The sequence below is a fragment of the Podarcis tiliguerta genome (genome assembly GCF_965153285.1).
Source record: "Podarcis tiliguerta genome assembly, chromosome: 3".
NCBI classification, from domain to species: Eukaryota; Metazoa; Chordata; class Lepidosauria; order Squamata; family Lacertidae; genus Podarcis; species Podarcis tiliguerta.
The window spans coordinates 78192660-78198894 of NC_139536.1; the positions used below are offsets into that span (position 1 = coordinate 78192660).

Here is a 6235-nt window from a genome sequence, read left to right on the forward strand (position 1 = left end):
CTATGATTTAATATGGGCTTGGCAGAAAGAGCTTCCCTTATACCCTTCCCAAAGGGATACTGCAGTTGTTACATACCCGTAGGCACCACAATAAGAACTGAGACACCGAATTAAGGTTTTATACACACCAGTTCCCCAGTAAATGAAAAAATTAACAAAAAATAGATGTCATATGTTAAATGCTCATTGCAAACAATCATTTTGCATTCCTGCAAATAAAATTGTTTTATACTGTAAGCTGGAGGCAAGTGTAACTTATTTTTGTAATAAAGTTTTTATTTTTTTTATGTGTCATTAATATAAATGTGTGTTAGTGCAGAAATCTTCTGGTTTAAAAACTCGTGCGCACACATTTCAGTATGTTTACTTGTATTTACATTTTTTAGAATAGTGGTTTCCAGTAGTCTGTCTCTCACATTAATTGAATTTTTGTTACCTTAATAAATCATTTTAGTATATTGTATGTCAATTACTGGGATAGCTGGGACATAAAGTGTAATTTAAAATTTGTCAAGTATTCATGGGAATATGTAAATGTGCCTTGCTAGATAAGAAGAAACTTAAGTGGCTGGATGGTAAAAAGTCACTGCTTAATGAGACACCTGCTGCCACAGTTTCATATACTGCCCATGGTAAAGTTCTACTTTCCATATTTGAGTAAGAAACATGAGTGTTGCATCAGCTTCTGAAATCTTAAACTTGATAGGATGAGGCTTATGGAACGTAGGTTTGCTAAATGTAGCCTTAAATACAACTTTGATTATATTGTAATCCTTGGTGCTGGCAGTCCCAGTGCCAAGGAGGTTTAAATGCTCCCTTCAATGAGGCTGTTGTGCCAACTGGCATCTTTACTGTCATAGTCTTATGAAGAACACTGTCAAGGTGTTTATGCCAAATTTGATCTGACATCTAATGGAGGTGTAGGAAGAGGGAGAAACCTTCTGACTAAATCTTCCACATTTCTCCCATTGCTGGAAAACAAACTTCTTTTGGGCTTTCAAGCATCACTAATTTTGGCTTGGGGAAGAAGGGAAATTAAAAAATTGGCGTTTTTCAGAATTGTGTACTCAGTCAATGCAAATGCAAAATGAAATTTGACAATATGCAAGATAAAATTGAGGACAGATGGTCCTCAATTTCAGCTGTAAAAATTGTTGGGTTGTGGGGGTGCATGTTAAAATTGACTGGAAGTGGTCTGTATAGTTTGTAAAGCAATGGTGAGTAATAAGTACCAGAATCTTGACAGTGTTCTTAAATAATGATGAATTCAAGCCATTATGACTTTTACAATTAAATATTATTTGCACTGTTCTGACATTGGTGCAGTTTTTTTAGCATTATAATGAAAAAGCGACAGTAAAATGCATGTGGAAACTTGTATTGTGAAAAACGATATTTTAAAAAGAAATGTTAACATTGAAAATTTTAAAACAATATGTGAAGGGAATAAGCTTTCACAATTAGAAACTAAAGGTGCTGAATCATGATTTTAGATTATCTTTGACTGGTCACTTTAGGTGTTGATGTTACAGACTACATCAAGCTTTAGTGAAGTTATTGGGACATGATGCTTATATGGATATCATACATTATATTGGCATGGTAACACAGATTTACTGTTACGTTGTAGCAGAAATTCTGGTGGTATTCAGTTCTGTGCCAGCTTATACTAATGAGTCTACATATGTTCCAGAACTGATGAAGATAGTTTATGCTAGTTATTACTACAACTTATTTCTTCTCTTTAAGATACAATTTCCCATGAACTTGTGTTGACATAATTATTCCCAGTTTTGCATAGAATGCTATTCAGCGTAAGTGAAGCTGATAGCAATATTTCTGGTGAGGACTGGAGAAAATAAGTAAGCAGGGGTATGTACATTTGATAGACTTTTATATAGAAAGTGACTTGAGCTGACAACTAGTTCAGTTGCTGAAAAGAGAAGAGAACAGAAGTGCCTTAAAGGCATTGTGAAATTCCCTTTTGTCTATAAACAAAGATAATTCCTTTGGAAAGCTTCAAAAAGCTTTTCTGTATATTTTACATTCCCTGTACATATGCTTCTCATATTCAGTTATGTTATATGAAGTAGATTGGAGAGGTAGTTGTAAACATTTCACATTACAGTACAAGCTAAACACACCCTGGCTTGAAAACAAAAATGTGAATCTTGTACAAATTGAATAGTAATATGTTCGTAATATGTTAAGTAACCTTTGATCGAGTAAAGAGATTGCATGGGCTGTTTGCAGAAATGTGAAGCTTCTCTAACTTTGCAATTCTGAAACTGACCCAACAGGGGTCTTCTACACTGGCTTTGTTCTGAGATTAGAGGATAAAAGCTGAAGGTGACTGGCTGGATGCTGCAGTCTTCATCTTGCACAGAAAGTTGTGGCTGCTAAAACAGAGGTCTTTGCCAGTGAGTACAACTGCTGCCACTTAGTGTGCCAATAAAACTACTCATTTTTGTAGCCATTATATCACTGGATGAAAGCACCCTCCTAGCAAAACTTTAGGATAAAAGGAGGGTTCTGCTTTCTGAAAATAATACATGTTTGGAATTCTCTGAAAAGATGTAGTAAAGGAAGAACTGAACTAATAAGAATTGTTGGAACACAGCATTCCTTTTGGGATATGGCTCAACTTTAATGAGATGAAATAGCTTCATTATATATAAAGAGGCATGTTATCCTAATATTTAAATAAGAGAATTGCCTGAAGATGGTGGCACGATTCTCTGCTGTTCTGGATGCGTGGCTCAGGCAATGGATTACAGGTAAGCAAGTACACGAGGCTTGATTCAAAGCTGCTTATTCCTCCAGAACAGATGGGGGTGGGCAGACTGCAGGGGGAGTTGGCAAAAATTGCCTCCTCTATTTATGGATGCCTCCCACTGGAGCAGTACTTCTGGGAGGACCAATTGGATTCCTCCCTTTGTTTGGTGAAGCCTCCACTGGATTTGAGCCTCTTCTGCAAATGGAAGTATACGTGTGTACTGTTTCCTAGTTTCCCCTTACAGCCTTTCACAGTGCCTCGCACTATTCTTGAGAAGTCCCTCAATCCCAGAAACGATTTTTAAGGAAGAGGAAGCTCAGGCCAAAGAGTACAATGTTCTAGACGCAGAAGTCTGGATCTGATCATTTAAAAAGTATGTAAAATACACAAATCATAGAACATGATACATATTATAAGATTCATACAAAACTCAATCAGAACAATTTACATAAAGAAAATAAAAAACGTGCAAAAGAATCAACTTTATAAATCCCTCAAAAAAGTAATCTTAGACAAAGCAGTAGTATGCTGTTTTGGATAGCAATCTAAAGGGGGGAGGAATTATTTTTGCCCAATTACTAATGGGGCAGGTCACCAACCCTAAATTGCATCCTGGTACTACATTCTTCAAATAACAATAGAACCACTCTAGTCTGCTGCTGCCTCCCCCTCAGCTGTAGGGCGGCTGAGGGGGAAGCTGTCGGCAGACGCAAGCCCCATGCTGCCTTTTTGGGCAGCGTGGAGCCTGCAGGTGCTAGAGCCACCACGTCACTCCCAGGAGAGATGTGGCTCGGGCACACTGCAGGTCAGGTCCCTCGGTAAGTGCTGCCCCCTGTGCTGTGGTGCCTATTTGCGCCCCGCCCCCCATCTATGCCTCTGCCCTAGGATCTGCTGGTAGAGAATAGTCTGCAATTTCTTTATATTTCAGTTATCTTCAAAGATAATTGGAGACGTATAATTGGTTGGGAGATGGAGAAGTTTGGTGTCTCCGAACTTGTTAATAAAAATATTAATGTTTGTTATTTTCCATATTAAATAATAAACTGGGAAAGAAAGCAAGCGGATAAGAAGCTATTATAGCAGGAAGAAAAAAATGTAAAAGGAGGGATGAATATAAATTGCAGCTTGTGTTGCGATATGAGTTGAGTGAATGGAAAAAGTTATAGGTGACAGATGTGTGGGTGAGAAGGGAGAAATATGAAAAGACTTCCAGAGCCTCTGGATCAGCAAACTGAGGGGAGGCTGTCACAATAGCCTGTAGTTAGGTCTGTACTTAACTTGCGGAAAGCTGAGCTGTGGAGCTTGTTGCCACAAGGAAAATGCCGTGGCAAAGAATTTAGATATTTACAAAGATGGATTTGATAACTTTGGAAAATTATGTCTGATTGCCATCTGATTATGTCAAGTGCTGCCAGCATTTTGTGATTAGCTCTGCTCACCACTATTCTGTGATTGCTGGGCCTTAGCAATTAGTCACTGCAAGTGGGGCCTGGGAGTATAACATTTGAGAACCTCTGTTCTAGAACATTTTCCACATCTACACCATTACTATTCTTGAAATGCTAGTTTTTTATAATTGCATTTTGTTGAAATGATTATTTTAAATTCAAATGGAGTCTTGGATTCTCACAGTCAGCTAAATAACATTTAAGGGCTACACTGTCTAATGCAAGGGTTCTAAATTTTGTAACAGCATAGTTTGGAGAACTGCAGCTATAACTGCCATATCACAAACTCAACACCAGCATTGCTGACGTTATTGGGATTATAGAGGAGAAATTTTTATGTGCACAGAAACCATGTTTGTCATATTTAATGTCAAATGTAGATTAATTTGTTCAAGAATTTAACACTGATCTTGGGTAAAGTGCTTTAAATGAAAACATCTGCATGAGATACCACAGGAATGAAGGAGACAAATAGGCAAGGTGAGCTTAGCTCTTGTACGTTTGACGGTGCTTTTTTACACCTGAATAAGTAGAGGATGGATGTTTGCCTAATATTTAATACCAGATCTTCAGAATGGGCTTGTAATGGTAGATAGACTAATGTATTGCTGTCTAGCAGGAACGACAAAAAGTGTTCCAGCTGTTGGAGTTGGTCTTCACTGAATAGCAAGTATTTATGCTAGGCCTACTGCTCAAATGGTGTAAGCAGAGTGGTAATTTGGATATGCTGCTAAGCAGTAGTGCATACAGTTGCATTTTATATATACCTCTGATTTCAGAAGGGATTGCTTTTGATTCATTCATAGATATCAACTAATTTGTAGTCAGTTATAGAACAGGACTTGTGTGATCATTAGAAATTAGAAAAATCTTGCCCCTTCCCTCCCACCGCTGGGGAAAATTGCCAATGAAGAAGAAACTACATAAAATCCCCATCAGTTCTATGCCATCTAGCATTCGTAGTGCTGTTCCTTTTTTGGTCATACAACATAGTCGGGGGGGGGGGGCTTTTGTAAAAGTATTTGGATGGCTGTTTTAACTTATGCCAGTCGACCCTGTCCAATTGTCATTTCAAGCAACATGGACAAGGCAAAAAAAAGGGGGTGGGCCAGGGAAAGGCGGCCGTATCATGCCAATTGCCGGGGAGGGGGAGTTGTCCCAAACCTGTTTTGCACCAGATGGTAAGACTCCAGTTCCCATCAGTCGCAATAAGGGTGGCCGTGGTTAATAGTGATGGCAGTTGTACCCGGGAAGTGTGAGGGCGGCTCCTGGTTGGAGCAAGTTGCTCTAGCTGGTGCCATTATTAGAACCTGTTATTCCACCATTTTCTACAATGAGCTGGAGTGCATGTGAATCCTTATCCTACTTAGGTTAGTCGGGGAGGCTAACAGCCTTTGCTGTAAAGGACAGGAACATGCATCTGACAACAGGCTAGGTCACAACAACCTTTTACGTTATATAGATGTCGGTACCTCCGTACCTGAAGGTACCGCAGCATCCTTGGTTGCTTTTTTATTATTTGTGCTCAAAGGGTGCAGCAACTGGCTTTTCCTTTGTGGCTAAGGGTGAGCAGGTCCTGAGGGACGTACGTGTCGTAAAGACCACTGCTTGTTCGGACGCTGCGCCGGCTATTTAGTAGCATGCAAGACCTATGGAAATGTGGGCTGTATATCCTATTAAGAGTTGGCGAATGTTTCCTTGCTTCCCCCGTCCCGGCTTTCGTCGGGCCGCCATTTTGAGCGCTTTTACTTCCTTCTACAAATTGGAAGTCTGCAAGAATGGGCGGAAGTGCTTCAGCGGTTCCGCTTCTTCCCCCCGCCCTTTTCCGTTGCCCACGGAATAGGGTGCCCAAGCGGGCGGAGGGAAGAGGCGCGCAGAGGGTTGCTGCGCTTTTCAGGGGAGCTCTCCCCAAGAGACCGAGGGGAACCAAAATGGAAAAAGCGCTTCGGGGAGCCGCTCGGCGCCAACTTCCTGCCTGGGACACGTGGCAACATTGGCCCGCCTCTTTCGC

The 6235-nt window shown here is 40.2% G+C and overlaps 1 protein-coding gene across 10 annotated transcripts in view; it reads left to right on the forward strand.

Annotated features, from left to right (window-relative positions):
- SYNCRIP (synaptotagmin binding cytoplasmic RNA interacting protein) overlaps positions 1 to 1315 on the forward strand; it is a 19927-nt gene extending 18612 nt beyond the window's left edge. For all 10 annotated transcript variants that reach the window (XM_083432380.1, XM_083432373.1, XM_083432376.1 and 7 more), the window contains one exon: positions 1 to 1315. This exon is cut by the window's left edge. The gene's annotated coding sequence lies outside the window, so the exon portion shown is untranslated.
- The last annotated feature ends 4920 nt before the right edge of the window (positions 1316 to 6235 follow it).